Below are 19,716 nucleotides of genomic sequence, written 5' to 3'. Positions count from 1 at the left end.
GTCAAAAAGTCTGAATCTGTAGCAATTTGCTTTTACTTAATGGTTATATCAAGAGCATCAGGGATAAAAGTAAATGCTTAAATCCTCTGCTAAGACCATACTTAAACATTTAGTTTAGGAAGGAGGAAAAAACCCCACCCCCCACTGCAGAATAAAGCACAAACAAAGGTTCTGTCTCATTTGAGGTCTGAGAAGGAATTAAGTTAGTTAAGTCTGATTTGACTGTGATTTCTCTACTGCAACCATGGGGTCTTCTTCTATTTAGAGGTAGCTGCTACAGTCAATGAGGAAAAGATCTTAAAGAGACCAAATGACAGCACTGAAAAATTAAAGAGCGGATTATCCACATTCCTTCAATTGCTTGGTAATTTGGTAGGACAGAGTTCTACCTCCCATCTTCAGTGAGTTCACTAACTAGACCAAAATTATTGTTACATATAACAATACAACAAATTATTTGGTATATATTACACAATTCCAACTTGTAGTGCCTTCAAATGAGGAAGAAGAAATAAGAGACGGGCATGTAGACAGCTTTCAAGGGATTCCCCCTGTAGGTTCTTACCTACTAATTTCTGGCATTGTTTTTACTCAGTGGTCTTACAAAACAAACAAAACCAAAATGCTGCACCTTTTGGCTCATTTCCTAATATTAGATGTAAAAAAGCAACCTGAACAATCATGAAAAATCCCTAAAAGCTTTAGCAAAAATATTGTTGACAATAATACATCTACCATGAAATGACCTGAACTGTGTGCAGCCCACCTAAAACATCTGACAGTAAAATCTACCAGCTCTTACATGCCCTACAATCTGTACATCATGAAACCGGTGCATTAGCAATTTTTTAAAGAAATAAATACTGATTTTGTAATCTCATTTAAACATTTTTTTTATATTTAGGTTGGAGGAGTCTGCAAAATCTCTCACTAGGAGGAACTCAGAACGGCATCAAAGAAATCATTCCCCTATGTAGCACAGATCAGTGTAGGAGCCTACAGGAAATACTTTCTGCTGGCAGATTTTATAGTGTCCTTTCAGCCAGAAAATAATGGCTTCATTGCTTTTGTAACTTGTGGCATACTAAAACTGTCATCTATGGATTGTTTTTTGAGGAAAATGTTCGTTAGAGACTGAGCACTCTAACAAAGGTTAGGGCCAAATGAACAGTGAAATGCTGTCTTCCTCAGAAACATTACATTCGCTGAATTTCCCAGATAGAAATATAACCTACACACACAGAAGCAAATACATAATTAGCTATTTAATATTTAATATGCCTATGTAAATCAACAAGAGAATTCATTTTATGGCAATCTCTCACATTTTCATGACTCATTGGACTCATACACAACTAACTTACATGTGGTTGGAGAAGAGTCAGCATGCAACAGAAGTGCTAGAGGCAGACAGCACACTGACAGGTATACAGACATTTATCAAATGGAAAACTAAATCTTGTCTGTCTTCAAAGAGGAAAACAATGACAGTAATGAATGTCAGACATGTAATAACCTGAAGAAAGGAATGTAATGCTGTAAGCCTCAAGTCCTGATCTCACAGCTTTCCCAGTTCCTCTGCATTTGACTTCTCCTGCCTGTTTCCCCACCCTGAAACACAGAGAGATTGTGTACTTCATTCAGTGTACCCAAAACCCTTGGCCACCATGGTCTACTTCATCCCTGAAGGTGGCAACACAAACTCTGGGCTTCAGAATGGAGCCTTCATGGGATTTGCTAAAAACCTTGAAAATTATGGAGCATAAGTGAGCAAATTTCACACAGGTTTTACTCCAAAGAAAAGGCATAACTGTTTTCAGAAGTAGAACGTAAACACTTCTTTTAACGTGTCAAGGTATTTAACTTTTTCTCCACATAAATTGAAGGCATGAAATTTAACATTGAAAATTATACTGTTCTCACCATCCTCTCATGTACTGCCGCAAATTTTCAATCCCCGAAAGAAAATGAGTCTTAGGTGGGCACTTACTGTAATTTTATGTCTAACAGTTTAAGTTATGTAAAACTTTTCACACCTGTAGCTATTCTCCTACCCTATACTCACTCAGCCACAGCCTTGCTCTCAAGATGGCATGTGGAATCTCGTAAATGGAAAAGACAATTAACTAGTAAGCAGTTCAATATCTGGAGTACATAAAACAACCAGTGTTATATCATACATCAGGTGTAAGCTGGGTTTTGTTTTAGAATTGTTACTCCTTTTACAGCCTATATTTTGTTTGTTTCCTCCTCTAAGGACTTCTTTTATTAAAAAGGCAATATAAGCTTTATTAATTAACTATTTCTGTCTACATCAGTGAAAGGCATTTGGAAAAGCAATAAATTCTTAGGTCATGTAGAATACTGAATAATCCTTATTCAAATTGCAGAGTTTACAAACAGGTATTAAGCATGCTACACATTCAGCATGCTTGATGTAAATGCCTGACATATCAAACTCTTTAGGCACAGCAAAATAACAACCCCACAGAATAAGTAGCAATATTTTAGAGAAGAAGAGGAAAAAGCATATATCAAAATCCATGTTTTTTGTTGTTGTTGTTTTAATTCAGGGGTCTTCTTAATCATACTGATCTTTGTTTTCTAACTAAGTGGGCTTCTAAAGATTTCAAGATTCATAGACAAAACTGAACTGATTTACATCTCTTACCGGCATAGACCACTTTGGTACCACTACAAAGGGATGAAGGTACGAGGGGCAATCACAGGTTTGACTTGCATCTTTTACCATTACCAGAAGGCAATGGTACACACAGTCAATAATTTACCTTGGCTAAAATTGGCCAAAAGACTCCTGGGGTGCTTGAGTTTAACACCTCTCTCAATAATTTATTTTTTTTTTTTAATATTTAAAGACTAAAGACTGTATTGATAATTGACAAGATTGTCTCAGACACACTACTTTCCTGACAATGTAATCATTTCATTGTAGAACATTCACTGAAATGCACAGAAGTTACCTCTTCACAGATGAAAGTACCTTAAATATCACCACCTCTAGATACATACTGTTCAGAAATAATACTTTTAGCAACCTTGAACAGTGAAAGACTTGCACAGTTGCTTTACATTGACATAAATTTCCAGCTAGATATCATGAAAATAATACACAATTGTTTTAAAAACTTATTATTCATAATCAAGCTGAAGCTCCTCAGGGCAGTGAAGTTCTTAAAACTTACTGATCTTAGCTAAGAAATTTGATGGTATAAAGATAATCTCTCAGCCTTCTTGACAGAAAAAGGATCAGAAGACAGTTTGCATGCTTACTGTAGATGCTAAATAAATACGACAACATCACAGACTTTGATGATAAAATCACAGACTCAGAACTAACGTATCGCTATTATTTCATTTAGGCTTTACGCTTCCCTCAAAGAACTGCCTCTGTTGCTTAGAGAATGTTGATTTCAGCTGGAGGGTCATAAATTGGTTGCCTTTGCATAACAAGTTTCAGAACCAAATTCTCCTGTGTTGCAAACAAACATCCCCCTGAACTATACTGGTTTCCACCAGCTGTATATTTGATTCATACAAGGTACAAGTTGAACTTTCACAAAGTGCAGTTTCTTAAATAACAAATGTTTGTTTGTATTAACTTCATTGATCCTTCATTAGATCCATGGTGATGACACAGACCATTCAATGAAACCAAAACCCTAAGTCTATCTGGTTTTGCTATTGCACAGATTTGCTTATTCATTTCTTCAGGTTATGAAAAAACCTCTCCTCTTCTAAAGCCATCTGTCTTCCATAAGCACGGGCTGACTAACTTGCCAGCTTTAATCTCTGGTCTTTCTTTACCATTGCAAGTCATTAATCAGTTACTTCCATCACCGTAACCAATAGCGACCCTATCTATAATCATCTCCTATGAATCTTTGAGAGCTTGCTATCCTACAGTGTCAGTGCCACTTAGGTTATAAAAATGCGCTACTCTAAATGTCATACGTGCATTAATCACTTGCCAAGGTTTTGCTGTTACAGTTTGCTGAATTCTTATTGCAGTTATGCATCTTTTACACAGGATGGTATTAATTGTAATAATATTATAAGACATTGCTCCAGGAAAGCCAGATAAAGGTAATCAAAAGATAATTAATCTTGCAGTTCTATATCTGTCTTGCAGCAGCCTGAACAGAAGTATTCCCCTTGTTGTTCTTGCTGCACAAGAGAAAAAGACGACAAATAAACAATTTTGATAAGCTGAGCTGGTAAACAGATTCACAGATTTCAGGCTAAGAGGGATCATTAGCTCATCAAGTCTGCCTTTGCATCTAATATGCCAAGGACTACCACCTCTAACTGCTACATTGGCCAAAAAGTAGTAAGAGGACCCTAGTGTTCAACCAATACCACGTATTTACAAAAAGAACCCGGCATTTACTTAAAGGAGCATTGCCAGCTTTGCTAAGACAGTTCAAAATGAAGCATCAGAATGCTTCCTGCCTAGTATTCCAGATCTTTCACATCATTTTCAGGCTCTGCCTACGAAAACTGAACGTGGAAACATTCACACACCAATTCTTTCCCCTGGCACTACTCCTACCCTGCCCCTCTAGGCTTGTTCTACATCTACCCACATCCACCACCACTACATATTTGCTTTTCTGTCCAAAAAATGTATGACAGTGGCTGGGGTCTGACAGTACCTGGGCTGGCGCTGCAAAAGGAATGATTGCTTCCTGGATACTTTTGGTTGCACTTAACAGGTTCCTTTCCATTTTCAGACAAACACAACACACAGTACTTTAAAATAACGAAAGTTTATAGAACAAGTAATCACAACTCCTGTTAACAAGTAGATTTCGCAGTTTTAGTTTCTATTTCCTCTGATAGTTTCTTCTAATAGCTGAATTTCCTCTCTGATCTGTGACTTATTTGTTTCTCTACTGTTATTTTAACTGCACCAGAATTAATTCCCTGCTGTTCCTTATTAATTTGCTTTCCAGAATAATCAAACTTGAATATTATTCATGTTTTCTTTAGCTTTTAAAAACACACATTGATAAAGGAATAAAGATTCCTTTTTCTCTATCATTCCTCAGTGTTCCAGAACCTTCTTGATTTTTTCCCCCATAAGAATAAAGTGGGGAAGGAAAGCTGAGTAAATGCACAATGTGAAAAAACAAACTTGAGATATGAAATACTTGTTTAAGTTCAACTTATACACTTGAAAAAAAAAAAAATTCTCCTTCCTAAGGAAAAAGATACTTAAAAATCTTATGGCTTTTGCTCTAAGTTAGAGTTAAATTTCTACTGTCATTTCAGTGCTGTTGGCGGTGCAACTATTTGCCACTGTGTAGTCCTACCTCTGAATCTCTTCTGGCTGCCCCCAATACACAGCCCTCAAGCTATCCTGGTCAGTAAGAACATTCACAACTCTGTTGCTTATCTCTTTCTATTCCTTATTCATCACCATTAGAGCAGACTCAGATCCCACTTGCCATCTTTCTCCATCAAATTCATTTTGCTCCCATCTCCCCCTTCACACAGAGCATCTACACTTAACCATGCCCATGTTCAACTTCTTTTTAGATATGGTAGCTCGCGTCTCAGAAATCTCGTTACGTTAACTTATTAAGTGAATTAGAGGTAGTACCTGAACCCCCTTGCTCTCACAATTTAAGTGAAGCTTAGATATACAGTTGTCATTCAAGCACACTGAAAAGGGAAAGCTACACGTCTTATCAGACAGGTTACCTCCCTCCAGATGCTTTCATCAGCTATTGGTACCCTTGGAGGTACTGTCACATCAGTATGGGCTCCTTTCTGGGAAGGGCAAACAGGAAGGACACAAGATGGCTGACTTCTGGCAGGGTAGATCACCTCATCTCTACATTTTGCTTCCAACCCTTTTAACCTGTTTAAATGATAGCATACAACTAGGTATTTTCACTAGATGTCTGGTCTTTTACAGGGTTTTTAAGGTTAACAAAAACACATTCAAATTCAATCAAAACTAATTCCATTGACTTCCAAAGTGAATTACATTAAACCAACTTAAAACGTCTTTAATCCTCTTTGAGAGTATTATCCACAGTCTTACTCCAGGTTAGAAATCCACTTGAAAATTAACAGGTTTACTTGATTGCAAGGAACTGTCCTTAGTATCTCTTCACAGACAAATCTGTACTATTCTGCAGGCAATATTTAGCATAGTGAAACGTCAATAGTAATGGATTATACCAGTAGCTGAATCCTTTTTTTCTTTTTCTTTTTTTTTTCCAGGAAAAGTTATTTTCTTTACAGAATTCACCCTGAAATACTGATTTGGTCAGAATCAGCTTTCTTGACTAAACTAGCACAAGAGAAACTACTATATATAAAGTATTTCTAAGTACTTGTGCATCTTATACATGACGTCACATTCATAAATCATATGAGGATGCTTTATTCTGACAAGTGAGAAAAAAATATGATGTTATCACACACACAAAAAGAAAATATTGGGGTATGATTATTAAAATGTATTTCAGGTCTTTGATAACCAGCCTTCTGATATGCACTTCATGCCACTCTGGAGGCATGCAGCATGAAAATAAAAGCTTGGGTTTAAATTCAATCATTACTGTAGCCCTAGCTTGCCTGAATGGTTGTAGGTTTTGAATCAGGGAAGCTGTCAGCAGACAAGAATAAGATTACAAGGGCTAAAGTATCTTAAATTGCTAAATAAATGGGCCAATATTTAACCCCAGGTGGTGCTGATGACTCATGTTCACTTATTTACGTTTCAGTAACCTACTAAAGACTTTTTCATGCCCTTTCTCACACAGTTGCTCAAATCTCAGACTTGGTCAGCAGAGATCAGATTGGTGTTCATGGTCACTATGGAGATGGAGATGCCGAGAAAGCCTGAGTTCAGGGCAACTTGAAAGACTTAATTCATTGCCCATATAGGCTGGACAAGCCTAACCTCTGTGCTAAACAAGACCCAACCTGTGGGACTAAAAGGAAAAAGCAGCATTATCCCAAGATACAGCAGTCATCCTGCTACCTATCGACAAGATTAAAGCAATACAAAACACTCAATTTAACCTTTACATGCTTTCCCCCCCCCCCCCTTTCACACTAAACACCACAATGGGTTGGTGATATAACACACCTTTGTAGAAGGCTCAAACGTTTGGGTTTTTTTAATGTCTTCTGAAAGTTCTAATTTTCCAAAGTTTTATTTTATTAGCAAATGGGAAAGAAAACAACCAGTATCATAGAAATCTGGAGAAAAAAAAAGTGGTTTGATAAAAACTGGCTGCAAAAATTTGACATTTCAAAAGGGAATTCATTTTAAAATAAACCCAATGTGTAGAATTACATTTCCCTTAATTTCATAGCTTGTAATATCTTCCTAATACCTAATTTCAAGACATGATACAGTAATAGAGATTTCAAGACTACAGTAGTAAAAGCTCTCTAGAATTCTGCATAAAACAAAGGAAGCCATTGTACAGAGTAAAATGATGTTTTTTTTTTTCCAATTTATAGATCAAAATAAATCATTGTCATTGTAAGGAAACAAATTATTTTCCTGAAAAATGTCATGGTTGTGGAGATATCTTGAAAAGATTTAGAAAAATTTGCTTTTGAACTGAAAACAATTTGATAAATTACATCTAACCAAAGCATCTCACAGTTGCCCTTTCTGCCAAAATAAAGGTCCTGAATGAAAATTGTTTATTCTGTGAAGCATTCATGGAAGCTATTCTTTATCTTTTTAAAGACAGATTGGTAAGTGGCATTTCTCCTTAGACTTCACTTAAATGGGTGCAAGATTTAATCCTATACAAGTTCCTAAAAGAGTATGCACCTGCCTTACATGAGTTGACTGGCCCTCAAGGTCAAATTTAATTGGCATAGAAAAACATCTCCCATTAACTCTGTTGCTGTTTGTATTTATGCCCAAGTGGAGTTTGCTGTATGGAAGTTATTAGAAGATTAAGTCATTGATATCACAGTATTCATCATCTTAAAGGAATTGAAAGATATTAGATTTAGAGTAGACTTTATGGTAATTTATAAAGTGATAGAATAACTTGCATGTCTACTTATTTTGAATAACTGCATAAAATATCGCTCTAATTACTGGAATAAATTAGTCCTATGTTGTCTATACAATCTTTATTTTTCTATTAGCATTTTGTCTTCTAATTTGTATGCTTAATCATATCACCGAGAAGTAAAAGAAGAGTGTTAAAGGAAAAGAATCTTCAATTCTGAATGATGATACCAGCAAGTCCTTTGTTCTGGCACAGTACAGTGCTTTATCTTTACAAGGAAATGTGTGTACTTTATATATGCACGACATGTTCATTTACAAGGATATATATAATGCACAATGTACTACCCCCCAGATGCTACATGGATATTGGAGGCAAGAGGAAGGTTCTTTCACATGGGTAAAAACCTCAACCAAAAAGATCTTTAGAACACATCCAGCAAATTCACTCCTCCATTTTAGAAGCTGTCAGTATCAACACCGTATCACCAGGAAAGATGCATTTAATTTTCAGTGAAACAAATGCTTCCCCTGTGAAAGGTGGGATATGCCACAACACAGCATAAATCTATGGATGGGGCCAGGAAAAAAAAACAACATCATAGTATATGGAAATCTTACAGTAAAATAGCAGGTAAAATCTAATGCTATCTCACAAACAACTTTTCTCATTTGTTTTCAACCAACAAAAAAGAACTGCAAAGAAATCCCCCCAGGCCACACCCATATGCCAGCTGTCAGGCTTCCAGTCTGCTACCTGCATTGCTTGTGCTGTTCTTTCAGTGAAAACTGCATTCCTGAGACAGGAAAAAAAAAGCTCTCGTCTTTCATCAAGAAATGAAGGGCCGATGTTTTATAAAACAATGCTTTCTGTCTAAGCAGCTATTCTCTTTTCTAATCAGAAAAGATATCTTGTTCCTTTGCTTCTGTGCTTGGGGACCTCAACAGCTTGCAAGAGAAACTAACATCAGAAGAAAAAAGGCATAGCAATGCACATTCAAGTTCTGCTGGCCAAAACAATTATTCTCCTGTTCTCTTCAGTCCAGTGCTAAGTTATATTGTCCTCTAGTTAAACAAACTTAAAGTCTACACAGTAAACACAAAAATAAAATGTCTTCAATGCAGAGATTCACTCTTTGCTAGTTTGTGAGGGTTTTTTTTTTTTAAATCAAAATGTAGCTTCTCTGAGTGTCCATTGCTTCTTTTACTTTTATCCTTTTACTTAACGTTTGTGTTCAGTTTGCATCACTGTTTCTTATATTTGCATGTTTATCATAGTTTCCACTTCAAAACCAAAGAACAAATCATTAGACCTCACAGAAATTATGTCTATATATAAAATTTCAAAATCAGCAGCTTTAAAATCATAACAAACAGCTATAAGATATCTCACAATCCATAAATAAGATGCAGAATTCCCCTTCTGAATTTTTATTTAATATTGTCATTAAAGCTTAAAGGGAAGAGAATCAATTTTCAGGTGGAAAAAATTAATGGATAATTAGATGTTTATTACACACAGTACTGACAGGCTAGCGTATTTATATGCAGTCAATTGTTATTGGCCATCATAGCAAGAGAAGTACTTAGGAATCAAAATGAAGTACTGTTCTAATATTAACATGAAATCCAAGTCTCTGGTACTTCTTAGAGCTTTTCAGGCTTCTTAAGTTAGTTATTCTAGCGAAACAGCTAAGATGTCTTCTGATAATTAGGCCAACAAGGTCATAGAGAGCGCCAAGTTACAATCCTCCTGGAGAAACAAGGCAGAAAACTTGTATGAAGTGATCCTACCAACAAAATCTCTCTTACAACTGAACTAAAGGCTGAGAGAGTAAAGGCTCTCCAGCCCAGAAAACAGAAGACTCTGGAGGGACATTACAGCAGACTTTCAGGACCTGAAGAGGGCCTACAGAAAAGCTGGGGAGGGGCTTTGTAGAAAGGCATGTAGCAACAGAACCAGTGGAAAAGGCTTTAAACTGGCAGAGGGTAGATTTAGACTAGGTATGAGGAAGAAACTCTTTACAGTAAGAGTGGCAAGTCACTGAACAGGTTGCCCAGAAAGGCTGTGGATGCCCCTCCCTGGAAGCAGTCAAGACCAGGCAGATGCAGCTGTGAGCAACCTGGTCTATGGGAGGTGTCCCTGCCTGTAGCAGAAAGGCTGGAACTAGATGATCTTAAGGGTTCCTTCCAACCCAAAACATTCTCTAAACTTGATATGAGTAGCAGAACTGGTCCTGAAAATGCTGACTTCATATTCCAGTCATGGCAAAATAAATAAAAATAAAATAATAATTATGGCCCTAAACATACAAACCATACAGAGTCATTCTGATGTTTTATGTTAGCACGTGGAGTAGAAATATTAATATTTATACAGGTACAAAGGACAAAAGAGCCTTCCCTTGGATCTGAACAGAAGCAGACTCAGCTATCCATAAGGTGCGACCGTCTGGACTTTCTCATCAAAGTTAAAGTTCAAAACAATGTTCCTTTTTGGCAACATAACAGCATTGTATGTTCTATCTTTAAACACTACCAGTACTGCTTTTCATGGCTAAATTTCTTACGATTTCCTCAGTCTTTCTGCAAAAAATAAGATTTGACAAAATAAGAACACCCATAAAACAACAAAATGCTATTTTACTTCTGGTTGGAATTTAAAGAACTGTATCAGAATGACTGGCATTCTGTACAAAAGGAGGAGAACCCCAAGTACCAAAGCCTGCATACCACAAGGGGAAAAAAAATTCACAACCATCTGACAGAAACCAAGGGAGCAGAAGCGCCTGTGTTGCTAACTACAAAGCTGCTTTTTGTCAGTATCTACATTAGAGAACCTCAGAGCATAGAAGTTCTTCCCTGTTGGTAACCAACTTCTGCATCAAGAGAAGTAGGTTCCCCATGGGATGACAAAGCTTCACTTAATACAGCCCTCCACATTTGTTCCCTCTGGCTGCAAATCCCATTTGTGGCCCAGTTGACTTGGTGCTGTGCCCATAGACAACACTTGGAGAGCTGGTTTGATGAACTTGGTGTTTCTTGGATACCTGCTTTCTTCTGAACATGTCTCTGATGGCTGTAACATTAGGCCACAACCAGTCTCTCCATGAGCTCAATTTTATCATTCTGAGGCAAACATTATGTTAGGGAGTATACAGATGATCTTGGTTGGAAGGCCATGCAATTAATGATGAGTTAGTTAATTAATGGTGAATGCTGTAGCAGGTGGCAGTTCTACTCCAGCTGGTCCAGCCACCTGCTAATGGCCCTCTGTTAGCCTGGCTGCCCTGTACCTAACACTTGGAGATTTTTATCCCAAACTGCAATTAAAAAGATGCCCTTTAAGTGCAGTCCCTTTAGGGGAGGTAAGGGCATGAAGCACCACTCCAAATTCCAAAACATTTCTTTGCACAGAACCCCTTTGTACATTTTGTATTAGCACATCAATGGGGAGGGGGAATAATTCAGTCTTTACCTTTCATATCAATAAAATGTCTAATTTGCACACAGGAGTGCCCTTCCATAGGAGTGCACATACATATTTATAGAGATATTATACATAATTAGGATAAAATAAATTTTTTAAAAAATTCCTCATCTGTTCAGGAAACAAATCCTTTAAGCAGCAAGTCACATGAGGAAGGTATTCCTGTAATGCTGGTCTCCCATCTGATAGATGAATTTACCTATCAAAGGTACCTGGAATTAAGATCCTGAGTCTATTTTGCCTACAATGATAAGACACATATCTCATAAGAAAACTCCAAATTCACTATGAAAAATGTTGTCCTGAAAAGTCTTCACTTAAGAGACATGGCCTTCCCTCCCTCCAGGGGCTATAAGTCACAAACAATGGGAAGCCACTTCAAATGTGATAGACATGGCTAAGAGACTGCAGAACTAATTTATTAACTTCATACCTAGAAAGCAATTCTTCAGAGCCATGTTCAATCAGAACAACACTATATGAGATAATGGGGGAAAAAAAAAAACACAGCAAAATGTCACTCATGGAAATTACACTGTCTCATTATTACTCTGTCCTTCCAAACACTGCCCCAATAAGATTTTTAACTAGTGACAGGAAAGGCCATAAACACACCCCTTGTTAAAAGCTGTTTACATATATACCAATCGTATTTCTTCCCACCTGCAGTAGATGTAAATGAACATTTATCACCCTTCCTTGAAATTTGTGGATTAAATACTTAAGAGTACATAATCAGTCACCCATCACACACAAAGACTTCATTGTACTGGTTCATTCAGTTGTTTATCATAAGAAATTATCACAAAATCACAGAATTGTAGGGACTAGAGGTAACCTCATTCCAGGGAACGTTGAATGGTTCAAACAATTCTAGATTGGGCTACTGGTATTTTTCTTGTCCATTCTAAAATATACTTCAATCTTAGCAATTTTTTTTTTTTTTTTTAAATACACTTTTGATTTTGAATTTTTATATTGAAAACACTTTTGGAAGACATTTAGGAGCCATCTATCACCTTCTTAGCAAGATAAGGATTAAAAAGAGACAGGATTGAACATAAAGTGAGACATTTTTCAAAGTATCACTTTTCAGCTGTATTTCACTCGATGTCCTTCATTGTGGTCACAAACTGGAAGTTGTGAGGATCAATAGAACACATTAACTAGAAAATGAGAAAAATAACTATTGTGATCACTTTTGTGATCTACTGAACAGAACAGATCAAGGAATGTCATTCAAAAAAACCCATCTACAAGTAGCTCGTATTTTCCCCTGAAGCTAGAACATATATTTTTAGACAACCATCCATTTTATATATAAAGATTCCAGATAACACAGATCTCACTACGTTTTTAGATATGCTTTTCCATTAGACAACCATCCCTCACTGTGAAAACCATACACCTTATTTCTAATAAGACTGCCTATGCCTTCTTTTCCAGCTATTGGATTTCATTATGCCTTTTTCTGATAAACTGAAAATCTTTCTGTCACTACTATTTCATTTGTCATTGCTGAGGCATGCCTTTCTATCTTATGTGCACTTTAAGCGTAAAGTATAGAATAGATGGGAGGTAGAAATCTGTGGAAGCCATTCACCACACTGCATGACAGCTCATCCCTGCCAAATTTAAATGGCCAGCTACTAGAAAAGCACGTTAATTAAAAAAAGTCCTTGAAAGGGCAGGCATTTCAGTAATGATATGGTAATTATTAAGATAAGAACTTGCAGGAAGGAAGTAGTGTCCAAATTTTATTAAAGCAAGAGACCTTGTCAGATTCCTCTAAATTTCAGAGTTAAAGCATGCCATTTCAAATAACTGTAGACTTATGAATCTGGATTTCTTGAGAGAGATATATATATACATTTTCAAATAAAAAACTCTCACCTTTTATTATTCCTCCATTGCACAGAACCCATATACTTCTAGATCTGTCAGACATATTAATGTTTATTTTATGTGTTCATTATCAGTGAAATCACAGAAAAGCTCTTCGCTGGATCATAATGATTCACCATCATAATCTTTGCTCTCAAAAGAGATCATACAGCAAATACTGTCGAACAACTAATGCCACAAAAGCAAAAAAAAAAAAAAAAAAAAAAAGTACTGATAGGAAATAATTATATTAAGAGCAATGTTAAAAAGAACTAGCTAGAAATTCCCACAGGTCTTCACTGCAGGAAATCATGAATTACGTTATTTGACATGGTAAACTTCAAGGTTCAATTCTTAAGTCAGTTATTAAGAAAGTTGATCACTTTAAGCCATGCAGCTATCAAAAACATCTGCCTGTCACAGTTCCATCTAAAGCACAGACGGCCAGCTATGCTGCATGCAGAATTTCAACTTGAAAATGTCTTTAATAAGCCCCAAGAGTTCAACTGTTCTTTCTTCAAGGCAGTGAAAAGGAGCACTGATGAATTACTGAAACTAAAGCTACGGGCTACCACAAGGTTAACTTGGTACTTTTGAACTGCACTGAAATCCAGAGGACTGAGTGAATTTTAGTAAATCAGCAGTGTTCATTTTTTAATCACTGGTGGTTGTGCCATAGGAAAGCCAGAAAAACAGACACTGCAGGTGTTATTGGAACATTATAGCTATGAAAGATATCAGACGTTCAAGGCCTGTTGATGTCCTCATACTCAAAAGTATTAATGATTTTGGACCAAAACATTCTTTCCCAATGTCCTTCTCCTCTCCAATAATCAGTGGTATTCTCAGTCACACTCAGTAAAGAATGTTGATCCCTGGGATCTTTGCTATCACTTCCCAATACTTAAACCTTTGTTGTGCAATGCCTTTTAGGCTTTCTTCATAGGCTTTCTATCTTAGCATTGCCTGTAAGATGCAATTGCAGCAGGATGTACAAAAGCCTTGTCTCCAAACAAGTAGGGTTTATTCTGTTGTGATTAAAAACAAACAAACTGGCATCTAGTACATTTCGTACTCAAGGCAAATTTCAACCAAGTTTAATACAGAAGTACCCAAGATAATGGTTTTCTACACATCTAATCAAATGGCCATATGACTGAAGAAGATAAGTGGTCTAATTTGCCCTTCCAATTAATGAAAAGGAAAAAAAAGCCCAACTGAGATCTCAAGTACTTCAAAAGCATAGCCTAGCAGTCCCATGGTGACTTTCCAATCTGAACATACATATTTCTGAACTACCCACAGTATGACCTATTTTAACCGACACATGTAAGGGATGTGGTACAATATCAAAAGTACACATACTTTAAGGAGTGAGATCACAGAATTTATAGGAAGCTGGAATGACAGTGGTGCAGAGAGAAGGACATATGAAAGAAATAAGTACATATGCAACAAGGCTGCATTTGTTTGAATGCCTTCTATTTGGATTTGTGGTCACAGGACAGAAATATGAATACGAATATATTTAAGAATTTTAATGCCAAAAGGACTAACAAATGATTACATCATCTTGATTATTACTAGATATTAAATATCATCCAAACACTTAGCGATTAACCTAGTTGCTTAAATGCTACTAAAGCATTGCAGTCTACTGAGGTTTACATTCTTCTATTTTGCTGTTAGAAGCTAAGATTTGCACTGATGCCCAAGGCAACTTCAGTAGCCTTGAGCTGATGGAGATGCATCAAGATTTACTGTTTATTAAAAATTATTCAGAGTGGCAAAGACGGCCAGTTGTAAGAAAATGCCAAAGGACCTTATGGCTGCAACATCAATTGGAAACTAAAATTCAGTGTCTATTATTAAAGCACAAGAGGGGAAAAAACAATCGCAGCTTCACTAATAAAACAACAAACTCTCAGGGTGCGATCTTTGGGTTTACTGCCAAAGTATCCATTTACAGCTGCTTGACAGCTCTGCTCCCATCTAGTACCAGTACTGCTGAATATAATAGCAACTCGGCACTCGGGCAATCAGTTGAAGTGAAAAGGTCCCTGCTCTTTCCTGACAGAAACCTGTTTTGTTCGTAAACTTTAGCAAACTGCAGCATTAGCTGCTGAATGCCTTGGCAGTCACTTGTGTTGGGCTTCACACAGCATAAGAACCAGAACCGGAAACAGTAATCTGGTGTAGCTTCACAGCCCTGGCCTCAAACAGATCTTAAATGATACCAATTCCCTTTTTCTACACTGTATAATCTTTTTGTTGTAAATGAATATGTCAGCTTTCTATTGCTATAGCAAAATCTAGGATGAAGAGGATCTCCCTACAAATTACTGTGTCCAAAGTCGATTTTATCCAAATGCAGTTATGAAACATTTTGTTCTCAGGTTTGTCATGAAAATGTTAAAAACTGCTAAATCTGTGACCTCTAAATTGGTAAATTCTGATCACCTTTCAAAATGTCCTTTCCTCCTCTTTTCTCACTATCCTGTCAGTCATAGCACCATCCTTTGCTGTTTCAACAAGGACAAAAAACAGTAAGAAAAAGGAAAGAAAGCACAAATCCTATAGCTGATTCCTTTTTTTTTCAGGTAGATATTCTTAAGTACACCAGAGAAAAGTCAAGTGTATTCTGTGATTTTGGAGAAATCATTGAAGAGATATCGAACAGGTTTTGTCAGAGGAAACTCATGTTGCATACAGTCTAACACAGAAGCCCTAACTTTTGTGATCCATATTCTCTGTGGTTTGTTATACACTGATAAAAACTAGCTGACAATTGCAAGGATAGAGACTAGTTTAGGGAACACAGTCAATTGGGGGTGATTTTGTGTCTAGAAGGCAGGCAATGAGATTTACCAGTTGCTATGCATAAGAGATGTGGCCACTATACTCATTAATTCCTAAGCACATGTTAACGCTTACAAGGTAGTGTGACATTTAGGTCACCTTTAGTTTGAAGCTGGCATTTGCCTTACAATTATAATAGAGAACACTCAGGGAAAGCTCAACAAATGCTAGAATTCCATGCAATTAGAAACACTTCTGCATCCACCAGCAGGTACATTTCATGAGATCAGAAAATACATTTCCTTGATAGCCATAGAAAAGCATGCTTTATTTTCCTTTGCATTCTTACTTGGAAGCAGGAGTAAACCCCTTACTTACACTCCAAGTAATAAGAGAATTATGACATCCTAGGGGGTAACTTGTATCAGAATAGATTCAAGACAACCTTATTATGAGTTCTATGATCCTGAGAGATTCTACTCAGCTTTTGCTAGGAACGTCTATAGAGGTGCCTGCCACTCACAGATTTAAGCATGCATTCTGCTGATAGCTGTCTTCCAGTAACAGTAATCTATAAGGCTATTTGTGATTCACTCTTTACTTAGGCTTTCCAGCCATATCTTGATCTATATTTTCAGATTTACAGGTCATGTATGACTATTCATGTACAAGCTCTAAAAAAGACCAAAACATTTAGAATAACTACCAAGCTCATCAGACTGATCTGGCATGCCTGGCCTTAGAGCACTAAGGGGAGAAATATCTTAGTAGAGAAACAGAAGACATGATAAAAACATCCATGGCATCAAAATATAAATTCTATAGTTCCTTCAATAAAGAAATCCTAAATTTTTTTTGAGAGGATAAATCAATTCTGCATTATTCTACCTTTAAATCCACCAACTCTTCTTCATGCTTAGATTTTGATGAGGTTTTATTTAATATAATAAAACACATCTAAAGGAAGAAAAGAAAATTTTGTAACATGAGAGAGAAACTTGCTAAAAAAAAAAAAGTTACTTATGACTTCTTTAATATGAGAGATACAGGTCTTACTAGCAAGTAGGAACAGAAGGGCTAACACAGCCTCAGTCTGTAAATAGTGCAGTCATTTGGGCAATCTGCATCACATGAGAAAGCATACATAGCATAAAATGGTATTACTGGAGATGGGGGTGGCAGACACTTCTCCTCACTCCCTCTAGTGAACCCAGGCACGCACATGCTAATTCAGTGTTCTTCTATCTAAAGATGAGATGCTTTTATAAGCTTTGTGTAAAACACAATATCGTAAAGTAACAAGGTCATACTGATATAGATTAATAACAAGACTAAGATGGTATCACATCAACTGAGAAAAAATAAAGGGGAAAAGACCCAGTGTGAATCGTCACTCAGCGGATGATGATGAGCAATTAATTTTGTGTGACTGCGAAAAAGGCAAACAAAAAAGACAAAACATGAGGTGCTTCCACCAATGGTACAACAGTCCAAACTGGACTGTACAAAGCCTCATCCAGAATTCTGCACATAATTCTGAAGATAAATATTCAAGAACTCTTTGTCCAAATAATAACAGATTAGGAGGCTGGCTACTAGGATACTAACAGGAATGGAGAAACCAGAATTATGACTAAAGGAACTCATCTTGAATACTCAATTCTAATAGAAGTGATAACAAATAATATTCAAGATGTTCTATAACAACTTTCCTCCGAACCACACATTATCACCTCTTCTTCTGGGACAGCAAAATATAAAAAAATCTTCAAAGTAAGATAAATTATTATCTTCAGAGTCCTAGCACTTAAGCCTTGCTCTGCTTTAGTAATTCTATTTTTAAGCATGACATATATTCTTATATATTTTAAAAATGGTTTGTACAGAACTACACCATGCAATTAAGTTTGTTTTACTGGGAGAGTATTTTTTTTTTATTCTTATCTTTTGATAACCACTTAAGAATTGATAATTGCCTAAAACAGTAAACACATGGGATTCAATAGCCCATAAGGCCTCATTCAGATTCATATTCTAAGAACGATGTGTGTGTTGTTTTGTCACAATTTTCTGAAGCTTTCTATTTTGCTTTCTTGGGTCATGTTCTTCATCCCCCCAACAGATCTGTTGAGTACCTAAAAAAGTAAGTCTTTTCTTTAGCCCAGACCACCACCCTTTGTTCAATGGCAACTGCTTCGTTATCAGTTTGTTGAGCTTGGAAAGGCAAAGTATTGTCCAAAGGTTCCTAAAAAGAACAACGAAGACAACTTTGCTAAAAGGTTATATGCCTATTGTACAGTGTACATTATCTTAGTATAAGTAAAACTATACTCCTTTTAATCAAAACATAACAAAAGAAGCACATTCAAATCGATATATGGAAGATGTAATCCTACAAGCTGTCAGGATCACAAACAGAGAGGATGAATTTTAAAGACAGGAAAGCAAACATACTCAGTGTGAGAAAGGTTACTGCTGAAAAGACTAATCTGACTTTTTAGAAGAGCATGGAGGAGATATTACATGTTGACCTTAGAATGTGTCACCAACTGTTCTTCAGAAAAATGTACCAAGTTCTAACACTCTTTATGTTTTCCAGCAACAAAACATCTCAAAACATCCAACTTGTCATCTCTGCAACTTTGCCCTTTACGTGCAAGAGCTCCAACGTGAATATGTGTATTACTACAGATTTTTAGCTCTGGCTAAAAAGTCAATAACAAAGTCAGTTGTCCTTAGCAGTTCTTTATGAGGTGTGGTGGTTCATTTTACTCCATTTTTTTTTTTTAATTAATACTTTTTATTTGCCTAGTTTTCAGCTTATATAACATCCTAAGAAACACACAGAGTTAAAAAGTGCATCTCTATAGATCCTCATAGCTAGTCCATAAATCTAATTTCACAGATATAAATATTTCTGCCCAAAGAGAGCTGTTAAATTGCAGCCTTGATTCAAGAAAGAAGAAACCGTGTAACTTGGAATTTAATTCCAGTTTGCCTAAGCACTGTATCTAATGTTAATTAGAAGAGTAGATGTGATTAGACAGCACTGCAGGAAATCTGGCCAGATTCCAGAGACAAAGGGTGATGATGATAGAGCTGTTTACATTGCATGAACTATTCTGAATAAAATATCTAGCTTAATCCCACTGACTGTTTCACTCAGACTGAACGATAATACCATGTTTACGTGAGCTATTCAAACCACTTGAATTTGCAAAATGCCCTGAAGAACACAAGAGAAAAGCCAATTTGCTATTTTAGTCTAACATCTAATTTCTGATGGAAAGCAGTTGAGAGAAAGAGACAACAAATCAAGAAATATCATTGTATTTTGAATGAAGAACCCTTGCCCATATCAGCAACAAAGCCTGTACTCACGTAATACAAGAGCTTGAAATCAGTTCTTCACCTAAGCAAAAAAAAGGCCTGTTTTATTTTTTACTTTAGTTTTCCATTCATTACTGTCTAAGAGACCAGGACGCTCTCTAGTTACAGTGACAGGTATTCTACAACATGAACCAAT

The 19,716-nt window shown here is 36.5% G+C and overlaps 1 long non-coding RNA gene across 3 annotated transcripts in view; it reads right to left on the bottom strand.

Moving 5' to 3' along the window:
* LOC107316760 (uncharacterized) overlaps nt 1-19,716 on the bottom strand; it is a 270,762-nt gene that overhangs the window by 146,599 nt on the left and 104,447 nt on the right. The window lies entirely within an intron of this gene.

Source organism: Coturnix japonica, chromosome 7 (assembly GCF_054131305.1).
Source record: "Coturnix japonica strain WE chromosome 7, WE-NBRP24, whole genome shotgun sequence".
Taxonomy (NCBI): domain Eukaryota; kingdom Metazoa; phylum Chordata; class Aves; order Galliformes; family Phasianidae; genus Coturnix; species Coturnix japonica.
Note: the sequence above shows the minus strand (reverse complement) of the source record. Positions and strands in the feature narration are given on the sequence as shown.